Here is a 27,335-nt window from a genome sequence, read left to right as displayed (position 1 = left end):
GAGGGGGGCACACGACGAAGAGAGAGGGGGGCACACGACGGAGAGAGAGGGGGGCACACGACGAAGAGAGAGAGGGGGGCACACGACGAAGAGAGAGAGGGGGGCACACGACGAAGAGAGAGAGGGGGGCACACGACGAAGAGAGAGAGGGGGGCACACGACGAAGAGAGAGAGGGGGGCACACGACGAAGAGAGAGAGGGGGGCACACGACGAAGAGAGAGGGGAGGACATGACGAAGAGAGGGGGGGGGGGGGACACGACAAAGAGAATGCATGAACCTACAATTACCTCTTTTAAAGCAAATTTGGCAGCATTTTGACCATTCGCTTAAAACTATAAATATCTTAATAACTTTGTACCATCTAAATTCCTTACAATACTGTCTAGCCTCATCAGCAAATTTGGGTATGGGGCTTTCTATCCCATCATCCAATGAAGAATTATTGAGGCCCCAATTCCTGTGGTTGCATAGTCACACCCTGCCAATTATCCTTATTGAGTCTCCTATTGCTCAGTCTGTTCCTATTTGCAGAGAGTGGGCATATTCTTGTGTGCAGGAAATGGAGAGGCATTCAAAGCTAGGGCTCCCTCGATAGCCAATAGAAATTAAAATTAAACAGAGACTTGACAAAAGAAAGATTCACATTAGGTACAAAATCAAACGCAACGCAGAAAGCACTAAAAAGGTAATAAGAAGTTCAAAGAGAGAATATGAGAATAGATCAGTGGATAATATAAAAGAACCTAAAAGTAGTAGTTTTCAGAGGGTGGGTAGGAGAAGTGAGCGTCTCGGACATTTTCAAGGAACTTATAGGGTCAGAGGAGACACAGACCGAGGAGCTGAAGCGCAAGTGGGAGGAGGAGCTGGGAGGAGAGATAGAGGATGGTCTATGGGCGGACGCATTGAGTAGTGTCAATTTAAGGTTGTTCACCAGGCTCACATGACAGTGGCCTGTATGAGCAGATTCTTTGGGGTGGAACATAGGTGTGCAAAATGTGCGGGAGGACCAGCGAACCATGTCCACATGTTCTGGGCATGTCCGAAGCTTAGGGGATTTTGGCAGGGATTTGCAGATGTCATGTCCACAGTGTTAAAAACAAGGGTGGCGCTGAGTCCAGAGGTAGCGGTTTTCGGGATGTCGAAAGACCTGGGAATCCAGGAGGAGAAAAAGGCAGTCATTCTGACCTTTGCTTCCCTGGTAGATGGAGGGTAGACGGATACTATTAGCTTGGAGGGATTCAAAGCCCCCAAAGTCGGAGACCTGGCTATTGGACATGACTGGCTTTCTCGGTTTGGAGAAAATCAAGTTCGCCTTGAGAGGGTCACTGTTAGGGTTCGCCCGGAGGTGGCAACCGTTTGTCGACTTCTTTGCGGAAAATTAATCATCAGTAGAAGGGGGGGGGGGGGGGGGGGGGGGGTGCAGGTTAGTTTAGCTTAGAGTAGGGGGTTAATAAAGGTGGGACCTGTAAGGGAGGGAGACGGCTTTTTCACTATGTTTATAGTTTCATGAACATTGTTTATTGTGTTGTTATAATACCAAAAAATACCTCAATAAAATGTTTATTTAAAAAAAGAATCTAAAAGTATTTTATAAACATATAAATAGTAAAAAGTAGTGAAAGGAAAGATGGTGCTGATTAGAGACCAAGAAGGTGATCTTGTGGAGGCAGATGGCACAATTCCGGTATACTACCAATGTAGCTGTAAAGGAATAGTAACAATAAAAATTGAGAAAGGTCAGTCAGTAGTCAAGTGCGGTGGGATGCACCCAAGGTTACCGAGGGGAGTAAAGGTGGAAATTGCAGAGGCTCTAGTCAGTATTTTGCAATCATTCTTAGATATAGAACATAGAACAGTACAGCACAGAACAGGCCCTTCGGCCCTCGATGTTGTGCCGAGCAATGATCACCCTACTTAAACCCACGTAACCCGTATACCCGTAACCCAACAATCCCCCCATTAACCTTACACTACGGGCAATTTAGCATGGCCAATCCACCTAACCCGCACATCTTTGGACTGTGGGAGGAAACCGGAGCACCCGGAGGAAACCCACGCACACACGGGGAGGAAGTGCAGACTCCACACAGACAGTGACCCAGCCGGGAATCGAACCTGGGACCCTGGAGCTGTGAAGCATTGATGCTAACCACCATGCTACCGTGAGGCCCCTGAGTGGCACCAGAGAACTGGAAGATTCCATCTCTCTTCAAGAAAGGTGACAGGGATAATGCCGGCAACTACAGGTCAGTCCACAACTTCGGTGGTGGGGGAACTTTTACAGGTAGTAAGACAAAATGAATTGGCAAATAAAAGTTTGGGGAAATGAAATAAAGTCAGTGCAAAGTTTTTAAAGGCAACCTGGGTTTCAATAATTTGATTGAGGGTTACAGTCGATGTGTATATGAACTTTCAAAATGTACTTTGATAAAGTGCGACATAATAGACTTCTGCAAAATTAAAGCCCATGGATATAAAGGGACAGTGATTCCATGGGTTACAAATGGTAAGAAATAGGAGTCAGGTAACTGGACCCTCAAACCTGTTCTATCACTCAATAAGCTGATCGCTGATTTGATCGTAGCCTTATCTCCACTTTTCTGACGCACCATTACACTCGACTCCCTTGTAGATCAAAAATCTGTCCATCTCGACCTTGAATATATTCAGTTACCCAGCGTCTACCCCAGAGAGCAGTGGAGTGCTTCAGAGATACATCATTTCCCCTCGCCTCTATCGTAAATGGAAGAGCTCTTATTTTGAAACTCTGCCCCCTATATTGTGTTCTGTGGTATAACCATTGTAATGATGTACACAGAACATCTAGTCATTTAACTAGAAAGATGATTTATGAAAACACGTGGAAAGGTAAATAACAGACTATGATACAGACATTGGCTACTAAAGGAATTCAGTAATTTGTCCTGGATGCTACTGTTCTCTTGTACGTCTTACTACCAAATAGCAGGTATCTCAAATCACATGATAGATGTCTGACACCACCAGCTGGTTGGAGGTTGCATTGCTAACTATATACAGAACTGTGCACAGACATATCACCTCACCCGAGTTCTAGATTTCCCAACAAGAGGAAACATTCTCTCAACATCTACCCTGTCAAACCTCTTCAAAAGCTTTTGTTTCAATAAGTCACCTCTCATTCTTTTAATCTTCTAGGAGAACAGGACAACCTACTTAACTCACTGAACTGCCTCCAAGGCAAATATATCTCTCCTAAAGAGCAAGGAGACCAAATCTGCACATAATATTCTAGGTGCGGTCTCACCAACGTCTGTCCAGTTTTATCAAGACTTCCCAGGTCCCTCTGTACTGCAGCATTTCTTCATTAAATAATATTCTGCTTTTATTCTTGTATCGCCTTATCAAGTACCTTTTAGAAATCCTAATACTGATCTCCTGGTTCCCAGTTATCCACCATGCTCCAAGAACATGGAAACTTGGGGACCTTCTGCCCATCAAGCATGCTCTATTATTCAGCTTGATCATGGTTGATCTTTCTACATCAACACCACTTTCCTGCACCATGCCCTTGCTGTCATTAGTGTCCAGAAATCTTTGGATTTCAATCTTGAACATGCTGAATCATTTAACTTCCACAGCCCTGTTTCACCACACTCAAATTCCTCCTCATCTCAGTTTTAAATGGCCTCCCCTTATCCTGAGATTATGATCCCTAGTTTTCGACTCTCCAGCTATCTTATCGACATCCAGCATGTCACGTCTGTAAGAAATTTTAAGTTTCAATGAATTCTTTGAAATTTAATTTATTAAACATGTTTTTCCTTTTCATAAAACCATGTTGACTCTGACTGATTATATTATGATTTTCCAAATGTCCTGCTACTACTTCCATAACAATAGGTACCAGCATTTCCTAATGACAGATGCCAGGGTAAATAACATAGAGTTAACTGCTCTCTCTCTGTTCTTCAATGTTTTCCAATCAACTCTGACCTTTCCAGAATCTAGGGAATTCCAATGCAGCCACCGTCTCTGCAGATCATTAGAAACAAAATTAGAATATTTGAGGTAGGAGCAGCAGTATCAAACAGGGTCGCAAGTCTGTTCCACTATTTATCGTGGCTGACATTCAGAGTAATTGCACTTTCTGGTAACTCCCCATATCCCTGATTTCAAGAGGCCAAAATCTGTATCAGCCATAAACATATTCAACAGTGGAGCATCGACTACCCTCGGAGGTAGAGATTTCTGAAGATTCACAGCCCGATACTTCACCTGATCTCAATGACAAATGATCAGTCCCTTATCCTGTACCCTTACTGCAAATTCCCTAGTCAGGGAAGACAACCTTTGTCTATCCTGTCAAGCTCCTCCAGAATCTTGTACTTATCAATTAGATCAGTGTTTTCAAACATTTTTTTTCCAGGGACCCACTTTTGCCAACTGGCCAACATTTCCGACCACGCCAGCTGACCTTCACGACACATGCCACCTTTGCTTACCATTAATGTGAAAGGGGGGCCTGCTTAGTCTCCATGATCTCACTCCAATCAATTTCACAGGATAAGGGGCAAAACACATATCAGATGCTGACTTCAGTCAGTTCCTTTGTGCTGTCTTCATCTTTGTGAGAACGAAAAATCCAACCGTACAAATGTAGGTCGTGGTGAAGGGCAATAGCAACAAAATGCTTGTTTTACTTAGCACTGGGTACACCTAGGAGATGCTACTCCAGAATTATGGCAGCCTCATTGGCGTGTTTTTGATGTGCTGTCACTCGCAAGGTACAGTAGTATAGTCTTTTCATTTAAAATCAGCTGCAAGTTACCAACTGATTTTGGGATCTTAACCTCAAATTTTCACCCACCACTTCTCCTTCAAAATCTGAAAATTCTCTAATTTGTCAGTATTTCCCTGCATTTAACACATTGGCTTTGCCTTCTTATTGGCATTGGCACAATAGCCAAAATCGTACCTCAGGAAATCATCTTTATACTGCTTTGTTCTAGAGTTAAGCTTCTCTGTTAACCAGAGGCCCTGGAACTCTGTACAGAGTTAACAACAGCACTGCTCTGTCCTGCCCTGGACTGGAATCTCCTGAACAGCGCTCTCTAACTGATTCAGATGCGAGGTCCTGGTCAGTAGATGCACCTGCTGGTTTAAGACTTTGGCCGGCTCTTTCTTGTAAGAAACCAATTCAACTTCACAGTCCTCTTGCCTTGCTTGCCAGCAGCTAGACAATGGAAGAGGTTCTCCGCCACGATTGAAGTGTACAAGCAGGGCGTGTGACCTGCTCCCTGCTGCTGCTTCTGGCTGGAAGACTGCACACAGCCTCCATTCCTGCTCATTGAAAGGACAGCAGTGGCCACCATTCTCAATAAGAATCCGCCACCCTCCCAACATCCGGCCACGACCCGCATTTGAAAATTTCTAATTTGGATAATTTCTCATTCTTCTAAACTCCAGAGAAAGTAGATCAAATTTACTCAACCTCAGCTCAGGAGTTAGGTGGATTGGCCATGCTAAATTGCCCGTAGTGTAAGGTTAATGGGGGGATTGTTGGGTTACGGGTATACAGGTTACGTGGGGTGATCATTGTTCGGCACAACATCGAGGGCCGAAGGGCCTGTTCTGTGCTGTACTGTTCTATGTTCTATGTTCTATGAACGAGCAAAATGAACCTTCACTGTATTGTCTCAAAAGCAAATCTTCCCTTCCATAGATATGCAAAAGCTCAACATCCCTGGAGTGTATTCATTTGGGGGGGGGGGGGGGGGGGGGGGGAAAGAGGTGCTGTAGCATTATTGGTTAAAGAATCAATTACAGCTGTGAGGGATGATATACTGAATGAAGCATCAAATGAGGCCATTAGGGTTGAGCTCAACAATAAAAAGGGGCAAGCCAAACTGCTAGGACTGTACTATAGATCCTCAAATAACAAAGAATAAAGTACAGGCCCTTCGGCCCTCCAAGCCTCTGCCGACCATGCTGCCCGTCTAAACTAAATTCTTCTACACTTCCTGTGTCCGTATCCTTCTATTCCCATCCTATTCATGTATTTGTCAAGATGCCCCTTAAATGTCACTATGGTCCCTGCTTCCACCACCTCCTCCGGCAGTGAGTTCCAGGCACCCAATACCCTCTGTGTAAAAAAACTTGCCTCGTACATCTACTCTAAAACTTGCCCCTTGCACCTTAAACCTATGCCCCCTAGTAATTGACTCCTCTACCCTGGGAAAAAGCTTCTGACTATCCACTCTGTCTATGCCCCTCATAATTTTGTAGACCTCTATCTGGTTGCCCCTCAACCTCCGTCGTTCCACTGAGAACAAACCGAGTTTATTCAACCGCTCCTCATAGCTAATGCCCTCCATACCAGGCAACATCCTGGTAAATCTCTTTTGCACCCTCCCTAAAGCCTCCACATCCTTCTGGTAATGTGGCGACCAGAATTGAACACTATACTGCAATGTGGCCTAACTAAGGTTCTATACAGCTGCAACATGATTTGCCAATTCTTATACTCAATGCCCCGACCAATGAAGGCAAGCATGCCGTATGCCTTCTTGACTACCTTCTCCACCTGTGTTGCCCCTTTCAGTGTCCTGTGGACCTGTACACCTAGATCTCTCTGACTGTCAATACTCTTGAGGGTTCTACTATTCACTGTATATTCCCTACCTGCATTAGACCTTCTAAAATGCATTACCTCACATTTGTCCGGATTAAACTCCATCTGCCATCTCTCTGCCCAAGTCTCCAAATAATCTAAATCCTGCTGTATCCTCTGACAGTCCTCATCGCTATCCGCAATTCCACCAACCTTTGTGTCGTCTGCAAACTTACTAATCAGACCAGTTACATTTTCCTCCAAATCATTTATATATACTACGAACAGCAAAGGTCCTAAAGGTGAATCTGAGGAAGGAGCTAGTGATTCGAAACAAACCTGTTGGACTTTAACCTGGTGTTGTATGACTTCTTACTCTAATATAGTTAGTTTTAACTTAACTATGGAAAAGGACAAAAACAGAGGAGTAAAAGTTTTAAATTGGGGCAAGACAAATTTTACTAAGCTGAGAGATGAGCCGGCAAGGATGGGCTGGATACAGCTATTAGGAGGAAAAGTTGTGTCAAAGAGTGGGAGACAATCAAAAACAAAATTCTACAAGCACAATGAAGATATGTCCCCAGAAATAAAAAAGGGTGTTACCACCAAATCTGGATCCCCTGGTTATCTGGAAGTATACAGGTCAAGATAGAGCAGGAAAAAAAGCTTATGACAATCACAAAAGATTTAATACTGTAGAAAGTCTAGAAGAGTATAGAAAGTACAGGGATGAAGCAAAAATGTACATTAGTATTATGATCCTATACCCAAACCTAACATTTGCTAGAATACCAGACAGAACAGAAACCCCAATATTTTATTCAATTGGAAGACTGAGGAAGTGATATCTTGCTCTGGGAGTGATCCCATACACAAATACACACAGGGAAATGGTATATTAAGACAACTTTATTGCTAAGAAAAGATTAAAATAATTTTATCATACAAGAAAATTGCTTAGTGATTCGTTAAAAAGTTAATAAAATTAAACCCTAAATCCTAACTACTATCTTTTATCTCCACTTGAGCAGTACCTATCTCAAGTCAGAATCCACTTTAAAGTTTTTAAAGTCCCAGGAATACTTTCTTTATTGAGAGGTCTTGGATAATCTACTCTAGAAAGATCCTTCAGGAACCAGCTTGCAGATTCTTGCCCGTCTCAAACAACTGTTTAACTTCCCAGCATATGGCAAAAAACTGCTCATCTTTTCACATCCCTAATCTAAACTGCATTTGTTTTCCAGAAAATGGAATAAAAATGTCCATTTTTTTCCTGGCTACTTCAGCCCCTGGCTCCTCCCATTAACTGCATTAGAGAAACAATGTCTCCAATTACCTACTCCCCAGGAAACTTTCTTTATATAACAAAATTCCATTAACCCAACTTCAGCTAAACAATATACATGGTTGGAATGAATGATTACTTTATTTTTTACAATGCTTTAATTGCACCTCTGCAGCTGAAAAAGCCTAGCTGTCTTTCAAACCATGGTTTTTAAAAACATTACTGCAGCAGCCACATACAAGCCCTAATCCAGACTTTTAACCCTTACTGTGCCAAATACATATAATACAATATATCTGATATTCCTACATTTATCACATTAAGAAAGCAAAGAGGATTTTAAAAAATTGACAATCACATTAGGACAGCAAAGAGAGGATTAAAAAAATATTGGCAGGTAAAATCCAAAGAAAATCCCAAGATGTTTTACCAAAACATTAAGAGCAAGAGAGCAACTAAGGATAAGATAGGGTTTATCAGGGATGCACATTGTAACTAGTGGGATGATTCTGAAGATGTGGGCAGGGTTCTTAATGGTTCACTCAGGAAAGGGATGATTCAGACATTCTAGTTAAAAAGGTGGTTTGAAGCATAATGAGGGAAAAAGTACTGAAGGGCTGGCATCCTTGGAGGTGGATATATCCCCCGGGCTGGATGGATTGTATTCTACATAGGCTGTAGGAAGGAAGCCAGGGACTAAATAGCAAGTGCTTGGAGGATCATTTTCTAATCCTCGTTACATACAGGTGATTTGAGATCTGTCAACATAGTGCCATTGTTTAAAATGGGTGCGTAGGATATGCCAGAAAAACATAGGCCGGTCAGCCTGACTTCAGTGGCAGGCAAATTACTGGAAACAATTCAGAGAGATAGGATAAACTATCAGTAAGTAAGGCACAGATTGATCAGGAACAGTCAGCATGGTCTTGTTAGGGGAAGAAATAGAATTTTTTGAGGAAGTAACAAAGAGGATTGATGAGGGTAGTGCAGTGGCTATTGTCTACATGAATTTCAGTGAGGCATAGAACATGCAGTGCAGAAGGAGGCCATTCGGCCCATCAAATCTGCACCGACCTATTCCACCCTATCCACATAACCCAACAATCCCTCCTAACGTTTTTTGGACACTAAGGGCAATTTTAGCATGTCCAATTCACCAAACCTGCACATCTTTGGACTGTGGGAGGAAACCAGAGGCAAGGCTATGGCCAGGTGCTGGAAAATGGGATTAAAATGAGCAGCTAGTTTCTTTTTTCTCTTTTTTGGCCAGTAGAGGCACATAGAATGATGGCCTCTTTCTGCACCATATATTTTCTGTGGTTCTATATGGAGACCAAAACTGCACGTGGGATTCCAGTTGTAGTCTCACCCAAGCCATGTACAATTGTAGCAAGACTCTTGTACTCCAATCCTCTTGCAATAAAGCCCCACATACTATTTGCCTTCCTAATTTGCTTGTCACACCTGCACACTGACTTTGTCTTTTTTGTAAAGTTCATCCAAGTTCCTCTGAATATCAACGTTTCCATGCCTTTAAAAATATTCTGCTTTTCAATTCTTACAACCAAAGTGAATAACGCATTATATTCCATTTACATTCCCAGTGACTTTTTAAAAACAAATTTAGTGTACCCAATTCATTTTTTTCCAATTAAGGGGCAATTTAGCGTGTTCGATCCACCTATCCTGCACATCTTTGGGTTGTGGGGGCGAAACCCACGCAAACACTGCGAGAATGTGCAAACTCCACACGAACAGTGACAGAGCCGAGATCGAACCTGGGACCTCGGCACCGTGAGGCAGCAGGGCTAACCCACTGCGCCACCGTGCTGCCCTCATCCCCACTAACTTAACATGTCCATATCTTTTTGCAGCCTTTTTCAACCTCACAGCTTACATTCCCATCTCAATTGTATCTCCAGCAAACTTAGGTACATTACTTTTGGTCATTTTTTCCAAAGTCACTAATGTAGATTGTAACTAGGTGAGGCTCCGGCACTGATTCTTACAACATCCACTAGTCACAGCCTGTCAACCTGAGAATATCCCATTTCCCCTTACTCTCAGCTCCCTGCCCATTACCATTGCTACACTCAACTCCATGATCCTTGGTGTGGCACCTCATCAAAAACCTTTTGGAAATTCAAGTGTATACTACATCTCACGGTTCTCTTTTTTCTACTATACGAGTTACATGCTTAAAAATCTCTAAGAAAATCGATAAACACAATTTCCCTTTCGCAAAGCCACATTGACACTGCCCCTGCCTGATCATAAGTACATTGTTCAAACTGCCTTAATAATCAATTCCAGCACTTTCCCAACGATTGGTGTCAAGCTAGTCTGTAGTCCCTTGTTTTTTCTCTCTCCTTTTTTGAATAGCGGTGTAACAGCTGCTTCAATTTGCTGATAAACTTCTAGAATAAGGAATTCTGTAAAATCAAAGCCAGCGCACCAACTATCTCTGTAGCTATCTCTACTAGAACCCTAGGATGTAGACAATCGGGTCTTAGGGATTGGCAAGAAGTTTCGTTTTATAAATTTAGTGTACCCAATAATTTTTTTTTCCAATTAAGGAGCAATTTAGCGTGGCCAATCCACCTAACCTGCACATCTTTGGGTTGGGGGGGGGGGGGGGGGGGGGGGTGAAACCCACGCAGACACGGGGAAAATGTGCAAACTCCATACAGTGATCCAGTGCCTGGATTTGAACCCGGGTCCTCAGCGCAGCAGTCCCAGTGCTAACTACTGCGCCATGTGCCGCCCCTGGTCAGAAGTTTCTTTAATTTTTAAAATCTCTACTGATATTAATTATCTTATCTTCCTCACGCTTATTGGCCGCGTGGTTGCCCTCCACTTCTGGTATCTAATTGTGTCTTCTACTGTGACAAGAGGCCCATTTAAAAAAAATAGTTGGTGGGATGTGGGTATCTGCATTTGTTGCCCATCCCTAATTATTCTGGAAGTTAGTGGCGTACTAGACCATTTCGGAGGGCAATTAAGAATCAACCACATTTGTGTTGGTCTGGATTCTGTGGATCATGTAAGCCTGGTGAGGTAAGGTTAGCAGATTTACTTTCCTGAAGTACATCAGTGAACCAATTAGGGTTTTAGAACAATCTATAATAGTTTCATGGTTACCATGAAATTGAATTTAAATTCTACCAACTGCCATGGTGAAATTTGAACCAAGTCCCCTGGGTCTCAGGATTCTTAGTTCAGTGAAACTTTCACTATGCCACCATCTCCCCAACGTTCTTCAACGTCTCCGCCATTTCCTCATTCACAGTGATAATTTCTCCCATCTCAGTTTCTAAGGAACCAGCATTTACTTTAGATATTCTCTTCCTAAGCTCTTACAATCTGCTTCTATATTCTTAGCAGGTTCTCTCTCATATTCTACTTTTCCTCTTTTAAAATCAATTTTTGGTGGCCCTTTGCTAGTTTCAAAAACTCCCAATCCTCAGACTTACTACTATTCTTTGCAAAGTAAAGCATCTTAACTTTGACAGGCGAGGACCTTGAGATTATTGTTATCACTAAGGAGGTAGTGTTGGGCAAGCTAATGAGGCTAAAGGTAGACAAGTCTCCTGGCCCTGATGGAATGTATCCCAGGGTGCTAAAAGAGATGGCTAGGGAAATTGCAAATGCACCAGTGATAATTTACCAAAAATTCACTAGACTCTGGGGAAATTAGCAAACATGACACCACTGTTTAAAAAAGGAGGTAGGCAGAAAGCGGGTAATTATAGGCCAGTTAGCTTTACTTTGGTAATAGGGAAGATGCTGGAATCTATCATCAAGAAAGAAATAGCAAGTCATCTGGATGGAAATTGAACCATTGGACAGACGCAGCATTGGTTCATAAAGGGCAGGTCGTGCCTAACTAACTTAGTGGAATTTTGTGAGGACATTACCAGTGTGGGAGACAATGGATGTGGTATATCTGGATTTCCAGAAATCTTTTGACAAGGTGCCACACAAAAGGTTGCTGCATAAGATAATGATAAAGGACGTTAAGGGTAAAGTGGTAGCATGGATATAGGATTGGTTAATTAATAGAAAGCAAAGAGTGGGGAAAAATGGGCGTTTCTCGTTGGCAATCAGTTGCTAGTGGTGTCCTTCAGGGATCAGTGTAGGGCCCACAATTGGTCACAATTTGCTTAGATGATTTGGAGTTGGAGACCAAGTGCAATGTGTCCAAGTTTGCAGATGACACCAAGATGAGTGGTAAAGCAATAAGTGCAGAGGATACTGGAAGTCTGCAGAGGGATTTGGATAGTTTAAGTGAAAGGGCTAGGGTCTGGCAGATAGAATACAATGTTGACAAATGTGAAGTTATCCATTTTGGTAGGAATAACAGCAAAAGGAATTACTATTTAAATGATAAAATATTAAAACATGCTGCTGTGCAGAGGAACCTGGGTGTCTGAGTGCATGAGTCGCAGAAAGTTGGTTCACAGGTGATTAAGAATGCGAATGGAGTTTTGTCCTTCATTGCTAGAGGGATAGAGTTTAAGACTAGGGAGGTTATGCTGCTACTGTATAAGGTGTTAGTGAGGCCACACCTGGAGTATTGTGTTCAGTTTTGGTCTCCTTACCTGAGAAAGGACGTACTGGCGCTGAAGGGTGTGCAGAGGAGATTCATTAGGTTAATCCCAGAGCTGAAGAGGTTGAATTACGAGGAGGTTGAGTAGACTGGGACTGTACTCGTTGGAATTTAGAAGGATGTGGGGGATCTTATAGAAACATATAAAATTATGAAGGGAATAGATAGGATAGATGCAGGAAGGTTGTTTCCCCTGGCGGGTAAAAGCAGAACTAGGGGGCATAGCCTCAAAATAAGGAGAAGTAGATTTAGGACTGAGTTAAGGAGGAACTTCTTCACCCAAAGCATTGCGAATTTATGGAATTCCCTGCCCAGTGAAGCAGTTGAGGCTCCCTCATTAAATGTTTTCAAGGTAAAGATAGATAGTTTTTTGACGAATAAAGGAATAAAGGGTTATGGTCTTTGGGCGGGAAAGTGGAGCTGATTCTACAAAAGATCAGCCATGATCTAACTGAATGGCAGAGCAAACTTGAAGGGCCAGATGGCCTACTTCCGCTCCTTGTTCTTATATTCTTTTTTTTTTTAAATTTAGATTACCCAATTATTTTTTCCAATTAAGGGGCAATTTAGCGTGGCCAATCCACCTACTCTGCACATTTTTGGGTTGTGGGGGCGAAACCCACGCAAACACGGGGAGAATGTGCAAACTCCACACGGACAGTGACCCAGAGCCGGGATCGAACCTGGGACCTCAGCGCCGTGAGGCGGTTGTGCTAACCACTAGGCCACCATGCTGCCCTTTGTTCTTATATTCTTAATCTAATACTATACTTAACCTTCTTAATAAGTGTAAAATGGATCTTTCTTGCTGAATTTTGGTTTTTCAATGCAATATATTTTTGTTGCAAGTTTTAAATTGTTTCTTTATCATAGAATTTACAGTGCAGAAGGAGGTCATTTGGCCCATCGAGTCTGCACCGGCTCTTGGAAAGAGCACCCTACCCAAGGTCAACACCTCCCCCTATCCCAATAACCCAGTAACCCCACCCAACACTAAGGGCAATTTTGGACACTAAATGCAATTTAGCACGGCCAATCCACCTAACCTGCACATCTTTGGACTGTGGGAGGAAACCGGTGCACCTGGAGGAAACCCACGCACACACGGGAAGGATGTGCAGACTACGCACAAACAGTGACGCAAGCCAGAATCAAACCTGGGACCCTGGAGCTGTGAAGCCATTGTGCTATCCACAATGCTACCATGCTGCCCATACGTGTTTCCAATTGTTCATTTACCACCTTGATTTTAATCTACTTACCCAAATCATGAGCAACTTTCCTCTCATACCTAGGTAATTGGTTTTGTTTAAGTTTAAATGTAAAGATTCTTGTTTGTGATTGGAGTAGGTCGCTTTCAAACCTAGTTTGGATTTTGTATCATCATTTTTTTCCCCCCCCAGAGTGGATCTCTCCGATTAGATTACTAATTAACTCTGCTTCATGGCAACAATAGGTCTAAAATAACCTTAGCCCGATTTAGTTACACAAAACTCCCACCAATTAAAAGTGGTCCCGCCAGCACGAAGATTAAAGTCCCCTACAATTATTACATCGGAGATTGTAACAAAGGCAATAATTTCTTGCTCAATGCGCTGCACTGTGGTATATCTATTATGGATATAAAAACTATTGCCTACAGCATTTCTGACTCTTGGCATTCATTATCGACACCCTGATCCACTTTCTGATCAAAGATGATTTCTCTCTACTGTCCTTAAATAATCCTCTATCAGGCTACTCCTCGTTTTCCCCTCTTGTCTTTTTGAAATGTTGTGCACCCTGCAAAATGTTTGAGTGTAACTTCATTGCAGTGTTAATGTAAGCCTACTTGTGACAATATTAAAGATTATCATTATAAATTGTTTTGCAACCTCTGGCCACCTTGTAACTATTTATCTACAATGACAAATAGATCTAAATAATTTATCTCTACTTGTACCACTAATTCCTCTGTCTTTTTGCAATACAAATGCTGAAGAGTTTTTAATTTAACTTTTTTTTTTTACTTGCATATTTTATTTGCATGGACATTAGTCACTGATGGTCCATTATTTTTAAGTTGTCTGTCCCTTGCTACACTGTTTAAAAAGAAAAGTCAAGATAATTAAAGTTCAAAACCTCCTTTTACCTGAACCCTCCCTGTTGCCACATTCTTTGAAAATCATATTCACAGCCCTAGCATTGGCCTTGGGACAAAAGAGACAGCAGTGGTGAACAGTTGTTTATCAAATGGAAAGCATAGTGTTGGCCCCCAGGGATCAGTATTAGAACCTCTACTCCTTTCAATAATTAACCTGGACTTGGGTATGCAGTAAATAGTTTTGAAATTTGCACAAATTGCACAAAACTTGAATATGTAGTAAACAATGACGATAGCAACAAGGAGACCAGGTAGGGAAATGGATAAACACAAGGCAGATTAAATTTAAGGATGAAATAACAGATTTTGGTCAGGAAAATAAAGAACAGTAATGTAAATTAAATAGTACAATTTTAAAAGGGTACAAAATAACAACCAGGGCTATACGCACATAAATCTTTTTTTATAATTTAGAGTACACAATTATTTTTTTCCAATTAAGGGGCAATTAAGTGTGGCCAATCCACCTATCCTGCACATCTTTGGGTTGTGGGGGTGAAACCCACCCAGACACAGGGAGAATGAGCAAACTCCACACGGACAGTGACCCAGGGCCGGGATTCGAGCCCGGGTCCTCAGTGCTGTCGGCAGCAGTGCTAACCACTGTGCCACCATGCTGCCCAAACATAAATCTTTTAAGGTGGCAGGACAAGTTCAGAAGGTCGTTGTTAAAAAAAAAAATCACATAATAATAATATAATAATATTCATCACTTATTGTCACAAGTAGGCTTCAATGAAGTTACTGTGAAAAGCCCTAGTCGCCACATTCCGGCGCCTGTTTGGGGAGGCTGGTATGGGAATGTGTACATGGGATGCGTGGCGTTCGTAATAGCGGCATTGAGTAAAGAAAAACTTATTCTAAACCTCTATAATTCATAGATTAGGCTACAGCTAGAGTGTACTCAATTCTGAGCATCACAGGTTAAAAATGTGATGCCCAGAATTGAGCACACGTTAAATTCGAAAGGATTCGGAAGCGATTAACTGGATGGGTATCAGAACAGATAGATTTCAGTTCTATGGAGATACTAGAGATCATAGGCCTGTTCTCCTGAAATCAGGGAAGAGATTTAACAGAAGTGTTCAAAATCAAAATTTTGATTTGAACGGATATTGCGCGACAATTGCCAGGTAGGAATGTTCCCTTCCAGTCGGGGAACACTTCAGCAGTTAAGGGCATTCAGGCTCGGATCTTCGGGTAAGCGTTCTCCAAGGCAGCCTTCAGGATGCGCGACAACGCAGAATCGCACAGCAGAAATTTATAGCTAAATTCCGCACACACGAGTACGGCCTCAATCGGGACCGTGGATTCATGTCGCATTACATTCACCCCCCACCATCTGGCCTGGGCTTGCAAAATCCTATCAACTGTCCTGGCTTCAGACAATTCACACCTCTTTAATCTGGGGTTACCCCTCTCTCTGGCTCTGTAAGGACTTAATTACCTGCAAATGCTCGCATTCAAAGCATCTTTGACTTTGTCTATATAAACGTTTCTGGAACCTACCTCTCCATTCAGCCGAGAAAAGAGCAGTGCTCCGAAAGCTAGTGATTTGAAACAAACCTGTTGGACTTCAACCTGGTGTTGTAAGACTTCTTACTGTGTTCAAAATCAAAGGAATAGTAAATCAAAGGTGGAGTAAATAAGAAGACACTGTTCTTAAAGGTCACTAACATAATCGGCAAAGGAACTAAAGGTGACATTAGGAAACTATTTTCTGAAACGCAGCAAGTTGTTGCAATCTGGAATGCATTGTCTGAGAGGGTGGTGAGAGATGATTCATAGTAACTTTCAAAAGGGAATTGGATAAATACTTAAAGGGAAGAACATTGCAAAGAAATCTCCAGGAGAGTGTGACTAATTGGACAGTTCAAGCAAAGAGCAAGCTCATGTTTAATAGAGTAAATGGCCTTATTCATCCATGCTGTATAATTCTACAATTCAATGAACTCGGAAATAACCACCTAACAAAGAATTAAGCTTTATAAAATTTTCAAACAAAAGGTTACGTTATGTTCTGTTTAAAGGCTGCACTCTATGAAACTGAATGCCCATTCAGTTGGTAAGAGTCACACACCCAACAATTTTAGCTGTCTCCGCCTAGGAGAACTCCCTCAGTAATTTGGCATCCGTCATAGCTGGTTACTCTTGTTTTGTCACATTAGAATTACCTGCAATTACTTCATTTATGTATAAGAAACATCCACTGTTGGATCGCACTGTGCAAAGCCAGCAGCACTGCAGCACACAAGCATATATTTTTTTTAAAAATTTAGAGGACCCAATTATTTTTTTCCAATGAAGGCCTGGTTTAGCACAGGGCTAAATCGCTGGCTTTTAAAGCAGACCAAGGCAGGCCAGCAGCACGGTTCAATTCCTGTACCAGCCTTCCCGAACAGGCGCCGGAATGTGGCGACTAGGGGCTTCTCACAGTAACTTCATTGAAGCCTACTTGTGACAATAAGCGATTTTAATTTCATCTCATTTCAAGGGACAATTTAGTGTGGCCAAACCACCTAACCTGTACATCTTTGGGTTATGGGGGTGAAACCCACGCAGACACGGGGAGAATGTGCAAACTCCACATTGACAATGACCCAGAGCCGGGATGGAACCCAGATCCTCAGCGCCGTGGGCAATAGTGCTATCCACTGCGCCACCGTGTCGCCCACAAGCATATCTAAAATCTTCTAATCACTAAACTTAAGTACTGTAGCATGAACTTCATAAATGTTAGTTTATAAATTTTTTTCGGATTTGTTGTAAGAATTGTTACTATGTATCCTCTTTTGGCATAAATTGAAGTCACACATCAATCTCTAAAATACCAATTAATTAAATTGATATTTAAAATATTCTTCTAAATGTATGAAAGCAAGTTTTACATATTTCGTTCACACTTTCTTTGAAGTGTGTTTGAACTGCATGCTTTATGCCCGTTACCTTGCTGGCAAAAGTGCTGGAATAACTTGGATCCGACTTCCAAACAAAGATGTCATGAATGGCAAGTGTATTAAGTCCTCAATTCCTTGAAACACCTGGACATTTTATAAACGTATTAGAAAAACACAGGCAGTTCTTTTGATCCTAATAAATTTTAAATAATTGTAGCAATCCTTTCGTCACTGTGCACCAAGTGAGACTATCTGAAATATAATTCAGGTCGGCTGGCTCCACATCATGCTCTACAGCAGTGTTTTTCAAACTTCTTTTCTGGGGACCCATTTTTACCAACCGGCCAACCTTCGGGTCTCAACCCGGCCGACCTTCGCGACCCACACCAGCCAACCTTTGAGGCCCACGCCGGCCGACCTTTGAGGCCCACCATTTTTTCTTACCTTGTTTGGTGCTGACAGAAATGGAGGAATTGGTTTTGGGTCCCTTTGCTCCAGTAGTCCCTTTGACCCATTGGTTCCCCCGAACTTGTAAAAAAAAATGCGTTTCGCATGTGCATGCATGCCCGATCATCGATACGCATGCACATAGTTTTGCGCATGCGAACCGATGATCCGGCACTCGTGCAGTGTGGCCGTATTTTATTTCTATGTTCCTGGCCATTCTGAAGGCTGCTCGCAGCCGGCATAGTTAAAAGGTGCGGGCGGATGTGCGCGATCGGGAACGCCGTGACGGACGGCTCCGCGACCCTCCCGACACCCGCTCGAACCCACCCGCGGGTCGTGCCCACGGGTTTGACAATGCCTGCTCTACAGCACCTGAAATATGAGTGGTCATCCATTTATTGCCTTTTCAATCCATTCTGATACACATGCAAATCAATTATTTTCACTGAAAAATGATTTTTTTTTACTCAAAAAGAATCTCATCAGACCCTACATCTAACGATGACCACATAAAAAGCTGCTGTTCAATACTGACTATTTTAGACACATATGTTAAGGTACTCCTCAAACATCTGTGCAAAAGCATTCATTGGTTGTTCAGGTTTAAATCAGAGATTTTGCTCGCCTTAAAAATAAAACATCGATTTATCAAAAGGTTACAGGGAAGGTTACTAAAACGTAAAATAACAGAACAAGTTTAGAGTAAATGACTGAAACGAGAGCTCGCTAGTCCTCGGAGAGTGTCACAACTCCAAAACACTACAGCACAAATCTGTACAAGTTGCCGCAGGAAACCACTGAGCAACATGAGGCTCAGTCACCTGGATGAGGAGAAACTCCGTCACATTGCATCCCCAAAAATGAACTGCAGCCCAGGAATGAGCGGAAAGTGCAATAAAGACCACGAGAGTGGAGACAATCACAGCTCGACATCACACACACACACACACACACACACACACACACACACACACACACACACAGAGGGGGAGAGGATTGAAACAGTGCGACGCAGGGGGGTGGGGCAAACTGACCTGGGGTAGGGCAAACTGACCTGGGGTGGGGCCAGTGGGACAACAGAACAGTCTGACCCGTGGAGGTGGGGGCGACAGGACAGTCTGACCCAGGGGGGGGGGGGGGGACAGTCTGACCGGGGGGGGAGGGGGGGGGGCTGGGGGACAGTCTGACCGGGGGGGGGGGGGGGGGGCTGGGGTACAGTCTGACCCGGGGTGGGGGGGGGGGCTGGGGGACAGTCTGACCCGGGGGGGGGGGGGGATGGGGGACAGTCTGACCCGGGGGGGGGGGGGGGGGGGGAAGAGTCTGAGGGGGGGGGACACAGTCTGACGGATGGGGGGGGACACAGTCTGACAGGGGGGGGGGGGACACAGTCTGACCGGGGGGGGGGGGAGACACAGTCTGACCGGGGGGGGGGGAGAACAGTCTGGACCGGGGGGGGGGAGGACAGTCTGACCGGGGGGGGGGGACACAGTCTGACCGGGGGGGGGGGGACACAGTCTGCCCGGGGGGGGGGGACACAGTCTGACCGGGGGGGGGGGACACGAAGTCTGACGGGGGGGGGGGAGAGACACAGTCTGACCGGGGGGGGGGGGGACCCAGTCTGACCCGGGGGGGGGGACACAGTCTGACCGGGGGGGGGGGACACAGTCTGACCGGGGGGAGGGGACACAGTCTGACCGGGGGGGGGGGGAGAAGAGACAGTCTGACGGGGGGGGGGAGACAGTCGACGGGGGGGGGAGGAGACAGTCTGACGGGGGGGGGAGGAGAGACAGTCGACGGGGGGGGGGGGGGGGGGGGAGGAAGGTTCTGACGGGGGGGGGACACAGTCTGAACGGGGGGGGCGGACACAGTCTGGACCGGGGGGGGGGACACAGTCTGACCGGGGGGGGGGGACACAGTCTGACCGGGGGGGGGACACAGTCTGACCGGGGGGGGGGGGGACACAGTCTGACGGGGGGGGGGGGACACAGTCTGACGGGGGGGGGGGGACACAGTTGACCGGGGGGGGGGGACACCAGTCTGACCGGGGGGTGAGAGACAGTCTGACGGGGGGGGGGAGGACAGTCTGACGGGGGGGGGGGAGACAGTCTGACGGGGGGGGGGGGGAGGAGAGACAGTCTGACGGGGGGGGGGGGGAAGAGTCTGACGGGGGGGGAGACACAGTCTGACCGGATTTGGGGGGGACACAGTCTGACCGGGGGGGGGGACACAGTCTGCCCGGGGGGGGGGACACAGTCTGACCGGGGGGGGGGACACAGTCTGACCGGGGGGGGGGGGACACAGTCTGACCGGGGGGGGGGACACAGTCTGACCGGGGGGGGGGGGGGGAGAGAGACAGTCTGACGGGGGGGGGGGAGACAGGTCTGACGGGGGGGGGGAGACAGTCTGACGGGGGGGGAGGAGAGACAGTCTGACGGGGGGGGGGGGGGGAGAGTCTGACGGGGGGGGGACACAGTCTGACCGGATGGGGGGGGACACAGTCTGACGGGGGGGACACACAGTCTGAACGGGGGGGGGGGACACAGTCTGACCGGGGGGGGGGGGACACAGTCTGACCGGGGGGGGGGGGAGGAGAGACAGTCTGACGGGGGGGGGGGAGACAGTCTGACGGGGGGGGGAGACAGTCTGACGGGGGGTGGGAGGAGAGACAGTCTGACGGGGGGGGAAGAGTCTGACGGGGGGGGGGACACAGTCTGACCGGATGGGGGGGGACACAGTCTGACCGGGGGGGGGGGGACACAGTCTGACCGGGGGGGGGGGGACACAGTCTGACCGGGGGGGGGGGACACAGTCTGACCGGGGGGGGGGGACACAGTCTGACCGGGGGGGGGGGTGCCAGGCTGACCGGGGGGGGGGGGCAGGCTGACCGGGGGGGGGGGGGGGGCAGGTTGACCCGGGGGGGGGGGGGGGGGGCAGGTTGACCGGGGGGGGGGGGGGGGCAGGTTGACCGGGGGGGGGGGGCAGGCTGACCGGGGGGGGGGGGGCAGGCTGACCGGGGGGGGGGGGGGCAGGCTGACCGGGGGGGGGGGGGGGGCAGGCTGACCGGGGGGGGGGGCAGGCTGACCCGGGGGCCGGGGAGGGGGCAGGCTGACCCGGGGGCCGGGGAGGGGGCAGGCTGACCCGGGGGCCGGGGAGGGGGAGGGCAGGCTGACCCGGGGGCCGGGGAGGGGGAGGGCAGGCTGACCCGGGGGCCGGGGGGGGGGGGGGGCAGGCTGACCCGGGGGCCGGGGGGGGGGGCAGGCTGACCGGGGGGGGGGGGGGCAGGCTGACCGGGGGGGGGGGGCAGGCTGACCGGGGGGGGGGGGGCAGGCTGACCGGGGGGGGGGGGCAGGCTGACCGGGGGGGGGGGGCAGGCTGACCGGGGGGGGGGGGCAGGCTGACCCGGGGGGGGGGGCAGGCTGACCCGGGGGCGGGGAGGGGGCAGGCTGACCCGGGGGCCGGGGAGGGGGCAGGCTGACCCGGGGGCCGGGGAGGGGGCAGGCTGACCCGGGGGCCGGGGAGGGGGAGGGCAGGCTGACCCGGGGGCCGGGGAGGGGGAGGGCAGGCTGACCCGGGGGCCGGGGAGGGGGCAGGCTGACCCGGGGGCCGGGGAGGGGGAGGGCAGGCTGACCCGGGGGCCGGGGGGGGGGGGGGGCAGGCTGACCCGGGGGCCGGGGGGGGGGGCAGGCTGACCCGGGGGCCGGGGGGGGGGGCAGGCTGACCCGGGGACCGGGGGGGGGGGGGGGCAGGCTGACCGGGGGGGGGGGGGGGGGCAGGCTGACCGGGGGGGGGGGGGGGGCAGGCTGACCGGGGGGGGGGGGGGGGGCAGGCCGCTGTGGCCGCCAGCTCCGGGTGAAGCCTCGGAGTTTCGCTGACGGGGCCGCCGGGCCCCACCCTCGGCTCGAGCCCGCGCCTAACCCGGACGCCTCTCCAATGTCGCCGCCCTCACACACTGGCTGTAACCGGGCAGCCCAGTAAATACACCGACATGAATTACCCCGTCCCGCCGCCACTCCCGTCTCCCGATCCGAGTGTAGCCAAGACAACCGCTCCTTTCCGCCCTGAAGACCGGCTCCGGATCCCCGCTCACAGCGCCGCCTCTGATCCGGAGTCACACCGTCTGTCAGCTGCCTCCGATCCGGAGTTAGTCAGTCAGCAGCCTCTGATCCAAAGTCAGTCAGTCAGCAGCCTCTGATCCGGAGTCAGTCAGTCAGCTGCCTCTGCTCCGGAGTCAGTCAGCTGCCTCTGATCCGGAGTCAGTCAGTCAGCTGCCTCTGCTCCGGAGTCAGTCAGTCAACACCTTCCGATCTGGAGTCAGTCCGTCAGCAGTCTCTGATCCGGAGTCAGTCAGTCAGCAGCTTCTGATCCGGAGTCCATCAGTCAGTCAGTCAGCTGCCTCTGCTCCGGAGTCAGTCAGTCAACACCTTCCGATCTGGAGTCAGTCCGTCAGCAGTCTCTGATCCGGAGTCAGTCAGTCAGCAGCTTCTGATCCGGAGTCCATCAGTCAGTCAGTCAGCTGCCTCTGATCGGAGTCAGTCAGTCAGCAGCCTCTGCTCCGGAGTCAGTCAGTCAACACCATCCGATCTGGAGTCAGTCCGTCAGCAGTCTCTGATCCGGAGTCAGTCAGTCAGCAGCTTCTGATCCGGAGTCCATCAGTCAGTCAGTCAGCTGCCTCTGATCGGAGTCAGTCAGTCAGCAGCCTCTGCTCCGGAGTCAGTCAGTCAACACCATCCGATCTGGAGTCAGTCCGTCAGCAGTCTCTGATCCGGAGTCAGTCCGTCAGTCAGCAGTCTCTGATCCAGAGTCAGCAGTGTCTGATCCAAAGTCAGTCAGTCAGTCAGCAGCCTCGGATCCAGAGTCAGTCAGTCAGTCAGCTGCCTCGGATCCGGAGTCAGTCAGTCAGTCAGCAGCCTCTGATCCGGAGTCAGTCAGTCAGTCAGCAGCCTCTGATCCGGAGTCAGTCAGCGGAGTCAGTCAGTCAGTCAGCAGCCTCTGATCCGGAGTCAGTCAGTCAGCAGCCTTTGATCCGGAGTCAGTCAGTCAGCAGCCTCTGATCCGGAGTCAGTCAGTCAGCAGCCTCTGATCCGGAGTCAGTCAGCGGAGTCAGTCAGTCAGTCAGCAGCCTCTGATCCGGAGTCAGTAAGTCAGCAGCCTCTAATCCAGAGTCAGTCAGTCAGTCAGCAGCCTCTGATCCGGAGTCAGTCAGTCAGTCAGCAGCCTCTGATCCGGAGTCAGTCAGTCAGTCAGCAGCCTAGGATCTGGAGTCAGTCAGTCAGTCAGCAGCCTCTGATCCGGAGTCAGTCAGTCAGCAGCCTCTGATCCGGAGTCAGTCAGTCAGCAGCCTCGGTTCTGGAGTCAGTCAGCAGCCTCTGATCCGGAGTCAGTCAGTCAGTCAGCAGCCTCTGATCGGAGTCAGTCAGTCAGTCAGCAGCCTCTGATCCGGAGTCAGTCAGTCAGTCAGCAGCCTCGGATCCGGAGTCAGTCAGTCAGTCAGAAGCCTCGGATCTGGAGTCAGTCAGCAGCCTCTGATCCGGAGACAGTCAGTCAGTCAGCAGCCTAGGATCTGGAGTCAGTCAGTCAGTCAGTAGCCTCTGATCGGAGTCAGTCAGTCAGTCAGCCGCCTCTGATCCGGAGTCAGTCACTCAGTCAGCAGCCTCTGATCCGGAGTCAGTCAGTCAGCAGCCTCTAATCCAGAGTCAGTCAGTCAGTCAGCAACCTCTGATCCAGAGTCAGTCAGCAGCCTCTGATCCGGAGTCAGTCAGTCAGTCAGCAGCCTCTGATCCGGAGTCAGTCAGTCAGTCAGCAGCCTCGGATCCGGAGTCAGTCAGTCAGTCAGCAGCCTCGGATCTGGAGTCAGTCAGCAGCCTCTGATCCGGAGACAGTCAGTCAGTCAGCAGCCTAGGATCTGGAGTCAGTCAGTCAGTCAGTAGCCTCTGATCGGAGTCAGTCAGTCAGTCAGCCGCCTCTGATCCGGAGTCAGTCACTCAGTCAGCAGCCTCTGATCCGGAGTCAGTCAGTCAGCAGCCTCTAATCCAGAGTCAGTCAGTCAGTCAGCAACCTCTGATCCAGAGTCAGTCAGCAGCCTCTGATCCGGAGTCAGTCAGTCAGTCAGCAGCCTCTGATCCGGAGTCAGTCAGTCAGTCAGCAGCCTCTGATCCGGAGTCAGTCAGTCAGTCAGCAGCCTAGGATCTGGAGTCAGTCAGTCAGTCAGCAGCCTCTGATCGGAGTCAGTCAGTCAGTCAGCAGCCTCTGATCCGGAGTCAGTCAGTCAGCAGCCTAGGATCTGGAGTCAGTCAGTCAGTCAGCAGCCTCTGATCGGAGTCAGTCAGCAGCGCGGAGTCAGTCAGTCAGCAGCCTAGGATCTGGAGTCAGTCAGTCAGTCAGTCAGTCAGCAGCCTCTGATCGGAGTCAGTCTGTCAGTCAGCAGCCCCTGATCCGGAGTCAGTCAGTCGGCCAGCAGCCTCGGATCTGGAGTCAGTCTGCAGCCTCTGAAATGAAATGAAAATGAAATGAAAATCGCTTATTGTCACGAGTAGGCTTCAATGAAGTTACTGTGAAAAGCCCCTAGTTGCCACATTCCGGCACCTGTTCAGGGAGGCTGTTACGGGAATTGAACCGTGCTGCTGGCCTGCCTTGGTCTGCTTTCAAAGCCAGTGATTTAGCCCTATGCTAAACGGCCCCCTATACGGATACGGATTCTGGTCAGTAGCTGTTAGGAAAGTTACTGTTCCCCAGTGATTGTTAGAATTGGAACTTTAATTGTTTAATGGACCACACTTATTGTTTGATACCTGCCCATATCTATAAAGGAGATGCACGTGACACTGCTGCATTGGAGAAGTTATTATTGAACAAAATAAATTTGGAGTTGAAGAGCTCAAGGACTTGCTTTTTTCAACTCTTATTATAGTGTTATCATCGGAGCTTACATAAATGATAGGAGCAGGAGGAGGTCTTTTGGCCCTTCGAGCCTGCTCCGCCATTAATCATGATCATGGCTGTTCATCCAATTCAATAGCTTAATCCTGCTTTCTCCCCATAACCTTTAATCCCATTCGCTCCAAGTGCTATATCTAGCCGCCTCTTGAATATATTCAATGTTTTAGCATCTACTTCCTGTGTTAATGAATTCCGCAGGCTCACCACTCCTTGGGTGAAGAAATGTCTCCTCATCTCTGTCCAAAATGGTTTACCCTAAATCCTCAGACTGTGACCCCTGGTTCTGGACACACCCATCATCGGGAACATCTTCCCTGCAAGATCCCCTATTATTCTTTTGAACTCCAGTGAGAACAATCCAAACTTGTCAATCTTTCCTCATATGACAGTCCCTTCATCCAGAAACAGTCTGGTAAACATTCGCTGCACTCCCTCGAGAGCAAGACCATCCTTTCTCAAAACTGCACACAATATTTCAGGTGTGGCCTCACCAAGGCCCTGTGTAATTGCAATAACATATCCCTTCTCCTGTACTCAAAACCTCTTGCAATGAAGGCCAACATACCATTAGCGTTCTTTACCGCCTCTGCAGCTGCATGCTTACCTTCAGCGACTGGTGCACAAGGACACCCAGATCATGCTGCAAACTCCCCTCTCCCAAATTACAACCGTTCAGGTAGTAATCTGCCTTCCTGTTTTTGCTTCCAAAGTAAATAACCTCACACTTATCCAAATGATATTGCATCTGCCATTGTTTTGCCAACTCGCCCAACCTGTCCAGATCATGCTGTAGGATTCCTGCATCCTCATCACAGTTCACCCTCCCACCCAATTTGATATCATCTGCAAACCTTGCGATGTTACAATTTATTCCCTTATCCAAATCATTAATATACATTGTGAATGGTTGAGGTCCCAGCACCGATCCCTGTGGCACCCCACTATTTACTGCCTGACAATTTGAAAAGGACCCATTAATTCCTACTCTTTGTTTCTTCTCTGACAACCAGTTTTCTATCCACCTTAATACACTTCCCCCAATCCCGTGTGCTTTAATCTTGCACAATAATCTGTTTTGCCTGACTTTGTCAAATGCCTTCTGAAAGTCCAAATATACCGCAACTGTACTAGTTACACCTTCAAAGAATTCTAACAGATTTGTCAAACATGATTTCCACTTCATAAATCCATGCTGACTCTGACTGATCCTGCCACTGCTTTCTAAATGTTCCACTATAAAGTCCTTGATAATGGACTTTAAAGTCCTTGATAACATCCTAACCGATGTTAGGTTTACTGGTCTATAATTCCATTTTCTCTCTATCTCCCTTTTTGAATATTGGAGTGACATGAGCTACCCTCAATCTGCAGGGACAGTTCCAGAGTCTATGGAGTCCCGGAAGATGACCACCAATGCATCCACTATTTCCAGAGCCACCTCCTTAAGCACTCTGGGATGCAGATTATCAGGCCGTGGGGATTTATCCGCCTTCAATCCCATCAATTTTCCTAACACCATTTCTCTACTAATGTTGATCTCCCTCAGTTCTTTCCTCCCACTAAACCTTTCATTTCCCAGCATTTCTGGTATCTGATTTGTGTCCTTTTTTATGAAGACAGAACCAAAGTATGTATTCAATTGCTCACTCTTTCTTTGTCCCTTATTATACATTCCCCTGTTTCTGTCTGTAAGGGGCCTACATTTGTCTTTACCAATCCCTCTTCACATATCTATAGAAACTCTTAGTGTCAGTCTTTATGTTCCCTGCAAGCTTACTTCCGTACTGTACTTTCCCCTTCTTAATCAATCCCTCGGTCCTTCTTTGCTGAATTCTAAACTGCTCCCAATCCTCAGACCTATTATTTTTCTTGGTCAATCTGTATGCTTCTTTCTTGGATCGGATACTATTTCTAATTTCCTTTGTAAACCATGGATTGGCCCTCACCCATTTTGCTTTTGTGCCAGACAAGAATGAACAGTTGCCGCAGTTCCCCCATGCGTTCCTTGAATGTTTGTCATTGCCTATCCACTATCATCCCTTTGAGTAACAATTGTAGCAGAGGAGGCTTGGCGCTTGTGAGTCACAAAGGACTGCAAACTAAGATTGATTTCTTTGGATCAAAGACTGTATTCTGAGTTCTGACGTTGGGAGAGTGATTTGGAATACCTTGGGAAATCAATGGCTGAATGCATATCAGGGTATGACTTCTCTGCTCTTTGATGAGACACTCAATGAAGTTATCATTTCGACATGGATTATGTCCTTGCTCAAGAAAAAACAAGGAATGGCCTCGGCACTTTTGTTACCATACAAAAGCAAAATAATGTGCAAGGTATTTTCCGAATTGGAACCGGAGCATTTAAACTCAGATGAAGGTTTGGATGCATTGTTAACTTGTATGGGTGAGATTTACAAAAAAGAT

At 47.6% G+C, this 27,335-nt stretch overlaps 1 protein-coding gene across 1 annotated transcript in view; it reads right to left on the bottom strand.

The window, feature by feature from the left end:
- The window catches only part of sptssa (serine palmitoyltransferase, small subunit A), a 31,792-nt gene extending 9,601 nt beyond the window's left edge, over window positions 1-22,191 (bottom strand). Inside the window, exon 1 of the mRNA XM_038781067.1 lies at window positions 21,970-22,191. The gene's annotated coding sequence lies outside the window, so the exon portion shown is untranslated. The remainder of the gene's footprint in view (window positions 1-21,969) is intronic.
- Between the last annotated feature and the right edge of the window lie 5,144 nt (window positions 22,192-27,335).

The sequence above is a fragment of the Scyliorhinus canicula genome, chromosome 2, assembly GCF_902713615.1.
Source record: "Scyliorhinus canicula chromosome 2, sScyCan1.1, whole genome shotgun sequence".
Classification (NCBI taxonomy): Eukaryota; Metazoa; Chordata; class Chondrichthyes; order Carcharhiniformes; family Scyliorhinidae; genus Scyliorhinus; species Scyliorhinus canicula.
Note: the sequence above shows the minus strand (reverse complement) of the source record. Positions and strands in the feature narration are given on the sequence as shown.